Source organism: Hyla sarda, chromosome 12 (genome assembly GCF_029499605.1).
Source record: "Hyla sarda isolate aHylSar1 chromosome 12, aHylSar1.hap1, whole genome shotgun sequence".
Classification (NCBI taxonomy): Eukaryota; Metazoa; Chordata; class Amphibia; order Anura; family Hylidae; genus Hyla; species Hyla sarda.
This window is the reverse complement of record NC_079200.1, coordinates 23473399-23490775: the sequence shown is the minus strand read 5'-3', so window position 1 is coordinate 23490775 and position 17377 is coordinate 23473399.

The following is a 17377-nucleotide window of genomic DNA, read 5'->3' as shown; positions in this document are numbered from 1 at the left end:
GTCCTCTTTGTATGCTGCAGGTCCCCATACTTTAGGGTCCCAGCAGCACCCGGTGGTTGCAAAATGTCCTCTGGCGGCTCCATCAGCTCCCATCCCCCCGGCCCGGAATGCTAGTTCAGGGTTTTCAGCCTTGCGGAGGTCTATCACCCCTTTGGGGGCAAGCAGGGAGTTAGTAGCATTTTCCCCACCTACGCATCCCAGGCCTGTACCTCCGGTAGTCCCAGTGGGTGATGCCTCCTCTGAGCCGGCCATGGGTGAGTGTAGTAATTCTGTTTCCAATTCTCAGGTTGGGAATGAGTTTTTAAATGTATTGCTAGGTAGTCAATTGCTGTCTGGAGTGGCGGCATTCTTTAATATGCTGGCTGCCATTCCGGCTAGCAATACCGGGGCACGAAGGGTTAATGCTGGGCAGTCCTGTGCTGCAGCATGGGTTAATCCACCCACATCTAGTGGGGGGGATTCTAATGTGATGACCAATGTTACCTCTCATTTATCTAATCCATCTGTGGTTGGTGTTCTTAACACTGTGGTTCCTACTACTAATCCGAGTTTTGTGGTTACTAATTCTAATGTGATTTTTACGATTACTAACCCTTCTGTTTCTGAGCAGGACAATACATCAGTCACGCCCGCTATCTCTAACATTCCTGTGATGTCCCAGTCTGTCCCCGAAGTCTGTTTGAAAGAGGCTATCACTTGTGAAGTATCACCTTTAGGTTACCATTTAGCCATGTCTGTTAAAGAGAAAATTTGGAAAGGTGAATTTGTTGATATGTTTTCGTTGCTCCCATCTTTCAAAGAGCCGGTTAAGGATAAAGTGGAGAAAGAGGAGGATAAACGGAAGGTGGCAGCAATGAAAACTTTTAATAATTGGTTGCAAGCATTTTGCATTTTTTCAGCAGTCATGGGCGAGAAGTTTCCGCATAGATGTGCTTTGCTGTTCCAACACTTGGATATTATTTTAGAAGTGTATCGTAATTTTGGTGGTTCGGCCTGGCACATCTATGATGAAATGTTTAGACAGAAGTTGTCAGTACACCCGTCTGTTAAATGGGGACAAAAGGATGTTGGGTTATGGATTAATCTAATGATTCCACAGAGAAGTAGACAGTTGCCGGGCAGCACGCCTCCTTCCTTTCGGAAGGGAGTGTGTTTTGCTTACAACGAATCCCAATGCAAATGGCAGTCCAACTGCAAATACAGGCATGAGTGCTTCCATTGCGGGGGTACCCATTCACTGTCTAGATGTTTCAAGAAGAATTCATTGTCCTCCCAGCAGCAGCCCTCGGTCAGAGATTCAATTTCAAAAAGCCTGGACGCCAGTGAGGATTCAAAACATGCGTCCTTGTCTAGATCTCTACCCAGACAGATCGAAAGCTGAATTATTATTGAATGGTTTTACTTTGGGTTTCGAAGTGCCGGAGTTCGCTGGTCAGGGCTGCTGCTGGGTGGATAATTTACGTTCAGTTCATTTAAATTCTTCGGTGGTTCAGGAAAAAATCGACAAGGAGATTAGGGAAGGGAGAGTGGAGGGGCCATTTTTGTCCCCGCCTTTTCCAAATTCTAGGTTATCCCCTTTGGGCCTGGTCCCTAAGAAGGAACCCAATTCTTTTAGACTAATTCATCATCTTTCTTATCCTATTCATGGTTCCCTTAATGACTCGGTTGATCCTGGGGCTAGTTCGCTTGAATATGCGTCTTTTGACTCTGCATTAGTTTTGTTGCGCCAATTTGGGCGGGGTACTTTGCTCGCCAAGGCTGATTTTAAGTCAGCTTTTCAGCTCCTGCCGGTTTGTCCTAAGGGGTTTCATTCTTTGGGTTTTCAGTTGAATGGTTATTTTTATTTTGATAAAGCGCTGCCTATGGGCTTTTCTTTGTCTTGTTTTTACTTTGAAAGTTTTTCTACATTTTTGGAATGGGTGGTTAGTTCCTCTTTCCAGGGAGGGGGACTTTTGCATTACTTTTACGATTTTTTGTTTTTTGGTAGGCAGGGCACTAATGAGTGTTTAGATATTTTTTCTTGTTTTGTGCGCATTTCCCAATATTTTGGTATACCTCTGGCAGAAGAGAAAACTGTTCTTCCGTGTACTAGGTTAGAATTTTTAGGTATTGTAATTGACACGGTTGATATGATTTTTTGCTTACCACTTGAAAAAATTCAAAAAATGTTACAATTGATTAACGTTATGTTGTGTAGGAAGAAGACAACGCTTAGGGCCCTACAGAGTCTACTCGGCTTATTGGTGTTTGCTTCGAAAGTGGTACCTATGGGCAGGGTTTTTTGTAGAAGGATGTTTTTAGCTACTAGGGATCTTAAATCACCCAGAGCGCATATTCACTTGTCTAAGAGTCTGAGAGAGGACTTATTGTTGTGGGCGGAATTTTTACAAGTTTTTAATGGTGTTTCTGTCTGGCAACATGATTTTGTTGAACTGGGAGCTCTTGGGGTCTTTACCGATGCGGCCGGCTCATTGGGCTTTGGGGCATTTTTCTCTGTCATTGGTGTGCTGAGCCTTGGCATGATTCTTGGGTTAGGGCGGGTTTGGTTAGTAACATAGTGTTGTTGTAGTTGTTTCCTGTTTTAGTTTCTCTGGTTATTTGGGGGTCAACATTTTAAGGATCATAGGATTATAGTTCATTCTGATAACAAAAGTGTAGTCTTCACAGTCAACTGTTTGTCTTCTGCTTCTGACCCAGTTATTAAAGTACTTAGACACTTGGTTTTTATCTGTTTAAAATTAAACATATGGTTGAAGGCTAAGTATGTTAAGGGAGTGTCCAACGTGATAGCTGATGCCTTGTCTCGCTCTCAGTTTTCCAGGTTCCGGGAGTTGGTTCCGGATGCAGATCCAGAAGGAGTAGCTTGTCCGGACCATCTTTGGGACTTGGTTTGGGACTAGCCGATCATTACCTTCGTCAATCGATTGCTCCTAAGACATGGTCGGACTATAATCGGTCTTGGAATTTTTGGTTGCAGTTTTGTGTCGACCATGGTCATGATTATTTGACTTCGGATGGGGATTTAGCTATGGTTTTTGTGTCAAGCTTGTTATCTAGGGATGTGTCTCATAGTTACTTACATAAGCAGTTGTCAGGTATATCCTTTTTTCAGAAGTGTTTTGGGGCTAGGCATGTTTTGTCATTTTTCCAGGTCAAACAAGTTTTGAAGGGTCTGAAATTTGCTAAGTATAGGAAGGATGTTCATCGCCCTATTAACTACTGCCTGTTGTAGCAGCTGTGTGCTGCTTGTTTTCAGGTTTGTTTTTCCAATTATGAAGCTCATTTGTTTTCTACGGCTTTTGTTATTGCATTTTTTGGGGCTTTTAGGATTAGTGAGTTGGTGGCTCCCAACCGAGCTAGCTTGTCCCCGTTATTGTGTGCCGATGTTTTGTTGTATGAGTGTCATGTCTCTATTTATGTTTCTCGTTCAAAAACTGACAGTTTTGGTAAAGGTTGTTTCATACAATTGAACAAGGTTGATGGTATCGCCTTTTGTCCATGGAGAACCATTTCTAATTTCCTTTATTTACACCCCTTGGGTTTTGAGAGTTTTCTCGTTCATTTGGATGGTTCTCCATTGACAAAGAGTCAATTTAATGGTGTTTTAAAGAAATGTTTTTGTTCATTGGGTTTGGGCAATTTCCGATTCAGTTCTCATTCATTTAGAATAGGGGCAGCTACTGAGGCCTCTTTATGGGGTTTAGATCCGCAGGCTATTAAAGCTATTGGTAGGTGGTCTTCTGACAGATATAAGAGTTATGTTCGCCCTAATTTGGTTTTGATTTAATTTTAGGTTCATCTGCAAAGGTGGTATGGATTATAGGCCATTCCTTTATCCGTTGGGCGGCCAATAGAGCAGCTTCGCAGGTGTATACTCTGAACTTGGGTTTTCAGGAGGAAAGTTTCAACATCTTCTGGTGCGGAGTAAGTGGTTTACAGCTCTGCCATATATGGGACATCATTCTCAAGCGCTCGGCTAGTTGGCCTTACCCTGATATCATAGTAATACATGCGGGGGGTAATGATATAGGTAAAGTAAACACAGCAGTGCTGTTTTCTGAATTGAAGGCGCTGTTCCTGGAACTCCAGTTGGTTTGGCCTTCTTGCACGCTGTGCTTTTCGGAAATTGTTCCTCGTTTACGTTGGGCATCCAAGGAGCTTAGTTTCTTGGAGCGCATTCGAAAGAGGGTCAACAGAGGCATGGCCCGTTTTATGGTTCGGGTAGGTGGGGTTTCTTTTAGACACGTGGATCTAGAAGGTTTCATCCTTGGTCTGTATCATGATGACTTCACACATCTGTCTGATGTGGGAAATGACATTTTTAATGCGGGTCTACAGACTCTAATTGAAAAGGCTGCTGTTTTGGTGGAACATGGATAGGAGGCTATCCATGTTGTTTGGGTGTCACCCAGCTAGGCTGGGCGGACAGGTGGTGAGAATCACATTGTTGGTATTCGGGTTTTAATATTTATTAGTACCGTTTATTATGTCTGTTATGTTATTGGTTTCCTTAATAAATGAGGACCGCGGCCTGATTTATCCAAAATGGTGTGTTTGTGTCTTTATTCCTTAGTATTAACATTCGAGTTTAATTATTATATGTTCATTGGCTCCTGGGGTATGGAGGTTAGCCCTCCCATGCCAGGGGCCCGGAGCCTTCAGTGTAGGGCCACATGGGAGGCGCCTCCATCCCTGGGAGCAGTTGGGAGTAGCGAGGGTTAAAAAAAAAAAAAAAAGATATGTATATGCTTATATATTTGTAATAGTGATAGGTGGTTGGATTTGATTGGTCCCTCAACTTGTATCTGGGCAGATGTTTTCCTGGCCAGATGTTCAGCTGGTCCAGGATTTGGCGCTGGACAACGGTGGGAACCTCTTCTTATTTATAAATACAGGTGTCCGGGATCTATTCCAGTCAGAAGTCAGCGTGTCAAGAGTGAAGAACCCCCGCACCCCCCCCCCCCCCACTGTTTTTATTTGTTTCCATTGTCGCGGTCCAATTTTATTAAGTAGGGTGTCACCCAGCTAGGCTGGGCAGACAGGTGGTAAGAATCACATTGTTGGTATTCTGGGAGCATCTTGTTTGCAAGTTGAATAAATCTCTTTATGGCCTTAAACAATCAGCTCGAGCAGGGAACTTGAAGATGAATCAAGTTCTACTAAATGAAGGATTTACAAGAAGCAAAGCTGTTCCGTGCCTATATGCTAAACAAGTAGACGGTGAGTGGATGTGTCTGCTAATTTATGTAGATGACCTGATCATTGCTCACAAAAACATCAATGAAATTGCAAAGTTAACAGGAGTACTCAACAAGCACTTTGAAACTAAAGACCTAGGTGAAGTGACATATTATCTTGGAATTGACATCCAGCGTGAGAAAGATGGAATTTTCCTGTTGAATCAGAGGGCAAAAAATAAATCTATTCTTCAGAAATTCAACATGACAGAGGCGAAAGGAGCAATCACACCTATGGAGACAGCCTATCCAAAGCTAGAAGGAGAAGATGATCTTCTCCACATTGCAACCACTCCACGTCCAGACATTATAGCCAGCATGTGTCTTCTTTGCAGGCGAGTTGATAAACCACGTCAAAGAGACTGGAATGCGATCAAAAGAGTTATGAGATATCTGAAACAGACAAAAGACTTAAATTTGAAACTGTCAGCAAGTGGTGATTTAAACCTCGTGGGATATGTGGACTCCGATTGGGCAGGTGATCACAGCACACGCAAATCCACAAGTGGTTACTTGGAAGACAGTCCTATATCATGGTCCAGCAGGAAACAGATGTCAGTGGCATTGTCCTCTACAGAAGCTGAATACATATCTGCAGCTTATGCCAGTCAAGAAGTTGTGTGGTTACAGCAATTACTCAAGGATCTTGGAGAAGCAACATCAGAACCTACCGTCTTATTTGAGGACAATCAGGCTTGCATTAAGCTTGCAATGAGTGAGAAGATTAATGGAAGAACCAAGCACATCGATGTCAGACATCATTACATTCATGACTTAGTTGATCAGAAAGTGATTGTACTTGTGTATTGTGAGTCAGAAACAATGATTGCTGATGCATTGACAAAGCCACAAGCTAGAAACAGATTTGTGGATCTTAGATCAGAAATGGGATTGACAAAGATAGTAGTTGTTGAGCGGGGGTGTTAGCATACAAGGTTTGCATTTTATGAGCAACAACCACTGTATGTCATTGCTGTGTGCCTACTACATTGTATGACCACTAGATGGCAGTGTTACGTTTGTGAGTTCATGTTTTGTCTATGCCTCATAAGTAATAAGAGAGTTCCTGCTCCTGTTGCTGTGTTCAGTGAAACAACAGACTGTCTGCCTGTCTTTGTTTAGCCCCAAAAAGTTATGTCTAACACTAATACCTATTGTATCTATTGTCTATAGCACCTTTATGTGCACAGTACTAGGATCAGATTGTCATTTTTGGGAACTATACCCTTATATATTATTTATTGATTCCAGACATAGCTATTAATGCACAGGTCCCTTTTATGTATTATTGATGTTTCTCCGTCAGCAATAGTTAGTGTATTTATACTGTGTCAATTGTATTATGATGATTGCTGACTTACACTTTGTATTATTGAATGTTTCCCCACCATCATGGTTTTAATATGTCTAATGTGTATATGCTTTTAGGGGGGGGTTTCTAATCATGTTGTTTTCATTATGTAGTTTCAATTAAGTTGATCATGTGATAGTGTCTTGATTGTGACACTTGATTGTGACACTGAGTTGGGTCTCTATCTGTATTATTGATTAGTCATATTTTCATGTAGGTCACAACACAAAAAGGGTTAAAAAAATGGAAAAAGGGGGTGTGGCTTTATGCGATGGGTGTGGCTTGCAAGCCTGACTAGCGCACTCACCTTGAGAGCGCACTCACGTGGAGATTGTGGGATAAGGTACAAAAAGTCCCATGGACTTGCATGGGACTTCAGACAAAAAAAAAAAAAAAACTCTCTCAGGTAAGGAGGTAGGTTAGGCTTAAAGGAGAACTACGGGATTGAAAATTTTATCCCCTAAGGATAGGGGATAAGTTTCAGATCGCGGGGGGTCCGACCGCTGGGGCCCCTCACGATCTCCCGTACGGGGCTGCGGCTCTCTGCATAGAGAGCGCGTGTCGACCACCGCACGAGGCGGCGGCTGACACACGCCTTCCATTTACTGCTATGGGAGAGCCGAAGTGCTGCCTTCAGCAATTTCCGGCTCTCCCATAGCAGTGTATGGAGGGGGCGTGTCGGCTGCTGCTTCGTGCAATGGTCAACACGCCCTCTCTAACCAGATTGCCTGGGCCCCGTACGGGAAATCGCGGGGGGCCCCAGCGGTAGGACCCCCTGCGATCTGAAACTTATCCCCTATCCTTAGGATAGGGGATACATTTTTCAATCCCGTAGTTCTCCTTTAATTTAAATATCCTATATTTTTATTAGACATATAAGTAGCATGGGACCAAGTATTATCAAAATACCCAGCCGTTTGGAAATTATGCTGGAACATACATTTCCCATAGACTTGAATGAAACTTTAAACAAAAACCCGACCCTCACAAATGGGGGTGGCTAAGGGTTAATTTACCTATCCTATATTCTTAGTTGACATATAAGTACGGAAATATCGGAAATATGTTCCAGCCATTTCAAAGTGATGCTGGAACATACACACACACACACACACTGAGTTTTATATATATTTAGATTATCTGTGCTAATTAGTATTGGTCTCGTTCACATTGCCGTCGGACTCTGCTATTCGGAGTTCTGTCGGCAATCGGACCAGAAGTACGGGAGTTTAGTCGAGAAATTTCCTGTAAAATTACCGGATCACCGACGGACCCCATGCAAGTAAATGGGGTCCGTCGGGACCCGGTAGTAGCCGTTCGCATCCGACCTGTTTTAGAGTCCGATCGTCCCAAAAAAAAAAAAGGAAAGATTGGACCCTTAATGGGTCAGATACGAATGGCAATGTGAGCCTAGCCTATGTCTTTACCTGATTTGGTTAATATTCCTTGTCACTATGCTAATGTGGGCTGCTGGACCTAAAGGGGAACGGCATGTTTGATCTGCACCAGACAGAGTGGCGCAAGTGATATCATTGTGTCCTATGTAGATTCTTGGCTTGTACATTGGTTCGGTCTGGTGCTTGAAGGAATTGATTCCTGGTGGTCATGGGGAATGAAGGAAGCGAGCAAAGGTGGGGGTACTAAGTTGGGGTACAGGTCTTTCCTGTCACAGCTCTCTTTATGTTCCTCCCCCTGTGAGATCTATCTCAAGAGCAGAGATTTCATGTACTGTTTGATCGCAGTGACAATTGCCGCTTCAGATGTAGCTTCACAGCCGGGGGTACCTTGTGAGACAGATCTCACAGGGGAGGAACATAAAGAGGGCGTTAACTTGGAATATCTGGGCCAGACGTCACGGTGCACTTGGGGCTAGTGAACACCCTGGATGCACCAAGCCACCTCATTTGCATATTCACATTTTCAAGTACAGTGGAGCAATGGAGGCACAGATTGCAAAATAGTGCAGTCCATTGTTATCAGCATCACCCGCTCTATAAGCCTGTACCAGCAGGTTAGTGCGAGTCCTTTAATAAGCTTTGGGCACAGGGCAATGGTGGAGGAGGAGGCACATTTTCGCCACACACTGGAGACCAGGAGCAAAAGTGTTTGGTGTATGGTGGTGGTGGGGAATAATCCATCATTTAGAGGCAGGAGAAGGACATTACTCAAGGCGATGGTGACATCAGACACAGAAACTGCTGCAGCAAAGAGACAGGCCATGGTGGTAAGGCCGTGAGAGTGGGGCCCGACAACTACCAGATGACCCCCTGGCCCTTCCCTGGTGATGCCACTGCACTCCACGCATTGTCTTACAGGGATAGTGAGTTTTCCTTTTCCTATTTGCGTCCATCATGTATTCATGACAAAATTTAAATATTGCTCTGTTGCCCCCTATCACGCAGGCCCTCTTTCAACCCAAGAAGCAAACACTTTCCGGTATTAACTTAAGATATTATCCTGATCGTTGCCATCCTCTGTGATGATCTCTGTGATCTATAAGTTTCATCATGACCACTGACTGCATACTACTGTGTATTACTTAATCTTGTATCATCTCCGTCTGAGTATGGTTCACATAGTAAAGTGTCTGTAAGTAGTGATAATACTTGAAGTCACGCCCTTGGGTCCTATTATCTTCCACTTAAGATCTGATTCAACTCCTTCTTGTCTGTCATCCTCTGTATGAATGTGTTCTGAGTCACTTTTTGTTGACTCTTCCCTAATACAGGCTTTAGTTTATAGATGGTTTAATATGACAATTACAAAAAATTGATAATAAAAATTCTACTTTTTTTTTTTTTTATACAGTGAAACCTCAAATTGGGCAAAAAAAAAAAGTGGTGTTTAATAGGGGTGGTTCTTTAAAGTATGCAGAATGCAAAATAAAGGAAGTTAGCAAACATGTACAGCACACAAATAAACTCATATAATGATAAAAGAGACATAAAAACCATGTGTTATCATGTGTAATTACTGGGCTTCATCATGGTTTGTCCTCTTATTTCTTCTCTTCAGCATCGCTCACCTTCGGATTCATAGGCCACAACAAGGCTACCAATCTTATTCCCGGTCCCTGGCCTGGCTTATTATCTCATTTTTGGCCCTAGCATAGCTTTCTATGTGATTTCTGACCCTAGTATGGTTCACCATCTCATTCATGGCCCCAGCATGGCTCCACATCTAATTCCTTGTCCCCACCAGAGTCCTTGTCGCACCAGGGCCCTGGTGTCTAAGGGGGCTCCAAAACACATCTGCCCCACAATGGCCAGACCACGTCAACACCGAATGTACACAGGATCCCCACCAGCATACTCATACTCTGCTAACTACAAGGAGTGTACTGTCAAATTGGGCCTGAGGAAGGCACTATGTATGTGCCGAAACGCATCGTCCGTATTGTAAAATCAAATGTTTATTGTCTTGTGTTGCCTGAGTCTGTCGTTTTGTAACAACCCTTGAGCAGCGCCTACAAGACCGCCTTTTCTCTTTTTACTTGCATTTCTCCCCTGGTCTCCCTACTGGAGTCCAGAATCGGTCTGAGTGCGGCAGCCTTATCTTCACTAATCTCCTATACACCCTACTGTACTCTGATTACCATGATTCTTTGGAGCCGTGGATCAGATTGCCATCACCCCACAGGTGAGTATATCACTTAGGTGCTGTGGGGGTTCACACCAAGTCGATATACACTACAAGGGAGTGCCCCCTGTTCTTTCTTTTTCATCTCTCCCAATATCGTCCATAAGAGACCAGAATTTTAATTGGCATATGGGACCCTTTTGCATCGGGGCTTAGAACCTACAAGCTACACCTCTTGTCCTCACCATAGCTTCCCATTTTATTTTTGATTCCTAGAATGGCTCCCTGCCTCAGTTCTGATCCCCAGTATAGGTGCCCTTTTTATTCCTGGTATAGCATATGGTTCTGTTAGGATTTGGCAGGCTGGATGTGGATCCTCTGTGTCAGCGAGGGATTGGCGTGGACCGTACTGGTGGACCGGTTCTAAGCTGCTACTGGTATTCACCAGAGCCCGCCGCAAAGCGGGATGGTCTTGCAGCGGCAGTAGCAACCAGGTCGTATCCACCGGTAACGGCTCAACCACGCTGACTGCTGAGAAGGCGTGGGACAGAAGGACTAGACAGAGGTGAGGTCAGACGTAGCAGAAGGTCAGGGCAGGCGGCAAGGTTCATAGTCAATGGTGATGGCAGAAGGTCTGGAAACACAGGTATGGCAATCACAAGAAATGCTTTCACTAGGCACAAGGGCAACAAGATCCGGCAAAGCAGGGAAGGGGAAGTGAGGTTATAAGGACGTGGAGCAGGTGGGGGCTAATTAGACAGATTGGGTCAGGCACCAATCCTTGGTGCACTGGCCCATTAAATCTTAGAGAGATGTCGCGCGCGCCCTAAGGAGCGGAGCTGCGCGCGCCAGGACATGACAGCCGGGGACCGGGACAAGTAAGTGGATTGGGATGCGATCCGCGAGCGGGCGCGTCCCGCTATGCGAATCGCATCCCCGTCGGCAGTGTCAGTGCAGCGCTCCTGGTCAGCGGGTCTGACCGGGGCGCTGCAGAGAGGGGAACGCCGCGAGCACTCCGGGGAGGAGCAGGGACCCGGAGCGCTCGGCGTAACAGGTTCTTTATGTTACTCCTAGTCCCCAGCATGGCTTCCTTGTAATTCATAGGCAACTTTGCTTCCATCTCATTCCAGGTCCTATACATGATTCTCATTTTAATCCTAATCCAAGCATAGATCCCCTCTCATCTCTGGTCCCTAGCATTATGTCAGAAACTTCCTCTCAGTGTAGTGGGATAATCAGGCGCTGCACACTTTGGGTAGGTGGACAAAAGGATTTATTATCCGCAATGCTTACCGATGTGTTTCCCATCTAAGGTAGCGTTCACATGACCTGGAAATGCATTGCTAAGCATTGTGGGTAATAAATCCTTTTGTCCTCCTACCCGAAGTCGCCTGAGGAAGCGGTCACATGACCGGAAAATGCGTCGCTAAGCATTGTGGGTAATAAATCCTTTTGCCCACCTACCCGAAGTCGTCTGAGGGAGCGGTCACATGACTGGGAAACACGTTGTTAAGCATTGTAGGTAATAAATCCTTTTGTCCACCTACCCAAAGTGTGCAGCGCCTTATTATCCCACTACTGGGAGAAAGTTTCTGACATAATGTTACGTTCCAGTGGGAAGGCTGCAGCCATTTACTTCTGCTCTGTCCAAAGTGGTTCTTGTCTTGCACAACCATCTCCGGTAAGCAGGACCACATTTGTGCCCACCGCCTTTATCCCTCAGTATCACACTAATCACATCCATATTATTTCTGCCCCAAAGCATTGTTCCTTATCTCATTCCTCTTCCCCACTGTGTCTCTCTATCTAATTACTGGCCCCTAGGATGGATCCCCTCTTATTCTCTCCCCCCCCCCCAAGCATAGGTTACCCTCTCATTCCTCTCATGGCTCCTCTTCCCTTAGGAGCATGATGTGGGCTGTATCTCTCTGTCTGACAGCTTCCTTCTTCCTGCCTCCTATCCAATGACACTAGTGTTATAAATGCTTTGCCTTCTGATTTATCAGCTACAAAGATGTGGCACAATGCTTGCGGTATCAATCCTTGAGGTCCCTTCCAAGTTTCTTCCGCCTTCTTGCACCAGCTCGGTGATGCAGCAAAGTGTGGCCCTGATTTTAAATGGTTCTGAGCCCATCTAAATCCAATGAATGGTCTTTTCAAAGGGGTTCCACCTACAAAATTTGGTCATAAAGTGCTCTTTCGTTGGATATGGGAGTGGACTGCTTATAGAGAGGCAACTTCCAAAAACTATAAAAAGAGAAAAATCTGTCACAGAAATAGTTGTACTTAAATGGGTACTCCTCTCTAGACATCTTATCCCCTAGCCAAAGGATAAGGGATAAGATGTCTGATCCCGGGGGTCCTGCCGCTGGGAACCCCGTGATCTCTCCTGTAGCACCCCATGTCATCTGTTGCATGGAGCGAAGTTTGCTCCGTGCCTGATGACAGTCGATACAGGGGCCAGAGTGTCGTGACATAACATGCCAGCCCCCGTGTGATGTCCCACCCCGCCCCCTCAGTACAAGCCTATGGGAGTGGGCGTGACTGCCTTTGGATAAGGAGATAAGATGTCTAAGGGTGGAGTACCCCTTAGGGTTTAACTGTATATTGATATTTGGCTACCATGGGGGGAACCTGTTCTGAGTTAAAGGATAGTTATCCTTAGGGGCATAAATATATCAGGTGAAGAGACAGCAGTAGCCCCCAAGACCTTGTGCCAGAGAAGACCCGTCTGCCACATAAGCAAATATGTGGTGTCGGGGTGTGAGGTACAGAGTAGATGCAGGGCAGATGTTATGGCCTAAGGGGAAGATGGTATTCACCTTCTTGTCATGATGCCAGGGCATGGTTTAGCCTTAACGATCTGAAGGTAATACCGCTGATCCTAGGCTGGGCAGGGACAATGAAGACACCAACACCAGATTAAAGATAACGGCAGCTTTTCTGAGGCAAGACAGGTGGTATTGTCTTTGCAGTACAGCCAAATTTCCGGGGGGGGGGGGGGGGGGGGGACCAGTGACACAGGGGGACCTCGCAGGCTTGCTGGGACTTGCAGTAGTTAGACTGACTTTAGTGCTGGCCATGGGGACTACAGATGAACTTGACTTGACAGAGATGGTGACTGACAATAAGATGACTTGACCTACTGATGACCGACTTGTGGCTGCAGGACTTTAGGCTTGAGGCCTCCAATGCTCTGGACACAGACACTGGAACACTTGACTGGACTGGACCTCAGCAGGAAAGAGAGAGATTGCAGCCCCTCCCCTGGTTATATTGGGGGGCAGTGCAAGGAGCCCATAGGTCACTGGGGGGGGGGTCACCTGGTCACTGGAGCCTCCTGGGTAACATGTGATCAAAACATCAAAGCAACAGTACATTATATATGCAAAACCTATGTACAACATGGTGGACTGTAAGGAGGGGGGCTGTGGACATGCAGGGATTCTGCCTGACCGGGCAGGGGGACAGTACAGGGCCATATGATCCAATACTGGGACACCACAAATACAATTATTATGAATTACAACATGGTAGCTGATGGGTGGGAGAACTACGATTCTAGACCATAAGGTTCAGCAAATAGGCTGTTCCTTTTTGCCTGTCATTGCGGGCGCACTACTACATCTGCATTCGCCATAATATTGTAAGATCTCAGGAGCGCCTATCCAGATACATATGTCTCATACTTTCTAACTTTCTTTTTTATAAACTGTTTATTTATAAACTTTTTCAAATTTTTTCCATACAAAGTGAAAAGCAAGAGATATTCAAGTATAAAATACAGGGGTAAAATTAAAACAACAAAAACAAAAGGGATATGACATACATAACAATGTTGCATCACTGTCGATTAAATTCAAAGACATGAAGATGCATATATCACTTTCTAACTTTCTTAATCAGACAAAAAAAAAAAAGAGACCAGTCAAGGCCTTTATCCTCTAAGTGATCTCCAGTCTGGGTCTATACTGGAGATCACTGGGTCTATACTTCCCAAACATCCCTAATACTATTACAGCAGCATACAGAGTGACAGGTATGGATGTGTCATGTTGTTCTCCTCCTCTTGTGCATGTACAGTGAGCTCATACCCTAATATATGGTACTGTACCTGTGTAAGCATGTCCAAGTAATTCTCAAGAACATGTACAGCGCCATCAAGAGCTCTTCACGTATGACAATGGTTTCAGTATTTCCCAATGCAAATATTAGTAAAAGTGGAAGTCAAATAACCTGCTAGCATCTGGCAAATGTGTCCTTAGGAGCCCTGTACAGGGAAATCACATGACTGGAGGGACATTAGAACCGTCCCCTCCCCTACTAAAAATACCTTCTAGGCCCATTACCCATTCCACCACCCACCATTCTCCCCATAAATAAACCAACACGAGCTGGGGTGAAATGGGCCAGTCAGGCCCGTTTATTAACAAATACCGTATTTATCGGCGTATAACACACATTTTTTAGGCTAACATTTTTAGCCTAAAGTCTATATGCGTGTTATACGCCGATAAGCCACTGCAGTTCAATGATTTAAAGCGGGCGCTTTATATCAATGAACTGCAGCGGCTTTTGCGGGGGCCAGAAACCTGCCGTTGCTGCCCGCTTCTCTGCCACTGCCTATCCTGGGGTTCAGAAACTGTTGCCGCCGCTGCCCCATTGCCTCCCCCATCCCCGGTTTTATAATTACGGTACCTGTTCCCGGGGTCCACGCTGCTTCTGGCTCCGGCGGTGTCCTGCGTTGTTGCTATGCGCTGCGCAATGACGAGTGACGTCTTCAACGCGGCGTCACCGCCAGTGGCCCGGCGCACAGTGACAGCTAAGGATGCCTCCAGACCCAGAAGCAGCGTGGACCCGGGAACAGGTAATTATAAAACCGGGGATGGGGGAGGTAATGGGACAGCGGCGGCAACAGTCTCTGGATAGCCTGGGGGGAGAGAAGCGGCGGCAGCAGGACTCTAGACCCCAGGAAAGGCAGGGGGAGAGAGGCGGGCAGCGGCGGCGGTCTCTGACCCCGCAAAAGCCATGCTTCTGGGGGGTCAGAAACAGTCTTTCAGGGTATACACATGTACACACACGCACCCTTATTTTACCAAGGATATTTGGGTAAAAAACTTTTTTTACCCAAATATCCTTGGAAAAATGAGGGTGCGTGTTATAGGCCGGTGCGTGGTATACCCCGATAAATACGGCATTTAAATATACATAACAGTATTATCATAAACCAATATTTATTCAAAACATTTTCTTCACCAAACTAGGCACTAACAATTTACCCCTGGCTGCATTCACCTGACCCAGGGGCACCCACAAGCATTAGTGCCTGCTCCCAACAACTCCTGGGGCCCCGACACACCACCAGGAGGCCCATTCAGCTGTTTCACCCGCAGCTGTCAACACCATTCCTCTAATCCAAACTCTGCAATTCCCAGCAATTAATCCCACCAAGGACCCCTTTTACGTGCCAAACCCCACTATGTCAATAATAATCCCATAACAAATTAGGGAGGGCGGGACCTCACTCTGCTCGTTCTCCCGCTGGAGTGAGCTCCCCTCCGGCCACTGATTATAACTGCAGGCTCCACCCCTTAAACTTTTGACCCCTTATGCCCCCCCCCCCATGTCACCTCATGTACAACTCCCCCTTAAAGGGCCAGCTACCCCCTAAAACCCCTAATGATACCTAACCCAAAATTAGGTGAAGGGGGGCTCTAACGCCCCGTCACACCACTAGTCCGCTATCGGGTGCTCCTTCGCTCCACTTTGCTCCCAAGCTTGAGAAAGGCTGCATGATATGGATAAAATGTTACATTACCATGGGAAGGAGGAAGAAAGAACAAACTGAGTTGGAAAGATAGATAGATAGATAGATAGATAGATAGATATGAGAGAGAGAGAGAGAGATAGATAGATAGATAGATATGAGATAGATAGATAGATTGAAAGATATGAGATAGATAGATAGATAGATAGAAAGATATGAGATAGATAGATAGATTAAAAGCTAGAAAAAACGGATATCCACAGCACACGTTTTCTCAAAAGCAATCCAAGGTTTTATTCCATGAAAAAAATAAGTGTCAGTAGCAACGTTTCAGCTAACTCTCCTAGCCATTATCAAGCTCGGTACAACAGTGCAAATACACTCTATATATAGGGGTACCCAATCAGTACCAATTGTGTTACAAACATGTCAATTAAGTGAAAATAATACTAAATATAAGTGAAAATATATATAATGGGGGAGATTTATCAAAACCTGCCCAGAGGAAAAGTTGCTGAGTTGCCCATAGCAACCAATCAGATCGCTTCTTTCATTTTCAAAAGGGCCTCTGAAAAATGAAAGAAGCGGTCTGATTGGTTGCTATGGGCAACTCAGCAACTTTTCCTCTGGACAGGTTTTGATAAATTTCCCTCAATGTGCATATATAAATCATAAATACATAGGCAGTGCAGGAAAACATATAAGATCAAAAACCTTGATTGTAGACAGATAATCCCAGATCTTCACACAAGTGTATAAAACATCTTTCGGGGTCATGATTAGTGATGAGCGGCATATGCCATTTTCGAATTTGCAATATTTCGCGAATATGAGGACGAATATTTGTCCCATATTCGTGAAATTCGAATATTCGTTATATTCGTGACGTTTTTTTGAATTGCGAAATTTTGCTATTGCGAAATTAATAGAGAAATTTCGCTGGTCTGCGCATGCGCACTATAACATCATGCGAGGGACATTGCTAGGGACGTTGCTAAGCTCTGACAACTGTGCTTGCAGAACTCTCATTGGCTCACAGGCATAAGTAGGGCGGAATTTCCACGAATATTCGCATGCATAAACCTTTCGCCTCACAGTCTCATCCCTGGGTCTTTAATGAAATGATACAAGCATTGCATTTATCAGTCGAAGGAGATCCCTACAATGTGCTCAGTTTTTAAAACAGTTTGAAAAAAAGACGAATATTCGTAATAGCGAATTTTAAACGCGAAATTCGTAATATTCGTGAATTCGCGAATATGCGATATTCGCGACGAATATTCGAATTGCGAATATTCGTGAGCAACACTAGTCATGATTAATTAAATAACCACAACCTGTGCAAGTTAACAACATATATGCAGTAACTATGGGAGCCAAACACTCACCGGGACTTCACGTGCAGTTCCGTTTGTAAACAGAGGAAGTGCGCATGCGCGCACG